General features: G+C 36.8%; 1 pseudogene; it reads right to left on the bottom strand.

Annotated features, from left to right (window-relative positions):
* Positions 1–11: 11 nt before the first annotated feature.
* Positions 12–1311, bottom strand: LOC128250025 (interleukin 17-like protein; annotated as a pseudogene).
* Positions 1312–1397: the final 86 nt, after the last annotated feature.

Genomic DNA, 1397 nt, shown 5'->3' with positions numbered 1-1397 from the left:
AACCCGATTTCTGTATTTCTTAGTAACACGTTCCTTGTTACAGGTACCTTCATATGATACGTTTTCATCTACTCCCAGGTATCTGTAGGATTCCTCATCAGATATTGGAGAAACAGATAGGCCATTGATGGAGATGTTGTTAGGGTGGTTTTTAGCCTTTCCTCGTTCCACAACCATATATGAACATTTATCTTGGTCAAACTCTAGTCCTACATCACCAGAAAATGTTGTGACCAGGTCGAGGCTTTTTTTCATATCATCCATGTTCTTGGCATACAATTTCAAAGTATGTACATATGTATGTGTGTGTGTGTATGTATGTATGTATGTATGAATGTATGTACGAATGTATGTATGTATGTATGTATATGCATATATGTACTAGAATATAATTAAATAGAACATGCAGAAATGATGAGGTGTGCATATATGCATACGTATGCACATAGCATATACGTTCCCACTCACTTGCCAAATGAATGTTAGTCTCGAATGCTCGAATACATGTGTAATTTCGGTTAGATCCATATCGGTTCATGTGCCTCATATAGATTTGATGTAATTGATTATTAAAATGCCCCAGATAGTAATATGAAATAACCAAACATGATGGTAAAAAGTTAAATATAAAAGCAAATAGAAAGTAAAATGAAAATAATAATAACCACACAGTGGTCAACATGACGTTTCATGATACTGTAAACAACTTCTGCGTTACACGCATTGAACAATGTGGCAGTTGGTCGATTTCTACGTCTCATAGCCGTCTCCATTTCAATCAACATTGACATCCTCCCTCTGTGCACACACACAAGCTGTGGCTACATCAATCACATGTGGTTCGTACACATACAATCCATCAATGCATTCACCTGTAGGTTTCAGGACAGTCATTTTAGTGTATACAGTGGTACATTGGTGGTTGGTACTCGTAGACCCTACACACTCTGTACAGCGACATACCGCTTCGCTACGTGATGGAGGGAAAACTGTTGAATCATGAGTAATATTCAGGTACCAAGGACAGGTGGAACGTTCACGGATTTCACCACTTGATACAGGCGATGTTGGGCAGTTTTTATCACCATCGGTCAGTGTTGTCTGGTTACTTTCGGCTGGAGCCATTTCAGCTGGTAGAAAAAAATGATTGCCAATGGTTGCATTGGACAAGCTCTCGTAGCGAACTTTTAAGTCTGTTGGTATTTTACATCGGATTGGAATTGATGCCGAAGATACAATCAAGATGTAGTTTAAGAAGAGAAAGGTTACAACTTGAAAGAGATCCTGTAATAAAATAAGAAATATTTTCATTAAGCTTTCTACGTTAATTTATATATATATATATATAGATATAGATATAGATAGATAGATAGATAGATAGATAGATAGATAGATAG

This window comes from Octopus bimaculoides, chromosome 1, assembly GCF_001194135.2.
Source record: "Octopus bimaculoides isolate UCB-OBI-ISO-001 chromosome 1, ASM119413v2, whole genome shotgun sequence".
Classification (NCBI taxonomy): Eukaryota; Metazoa; Mollusca; class Cephalopoda; order Octopoda; family Octopodidae; genus Octopus; species Octopus bimaculoides.
This window is presented reverse-complemented; position numbering and strand designations above follow the sequence as displayed.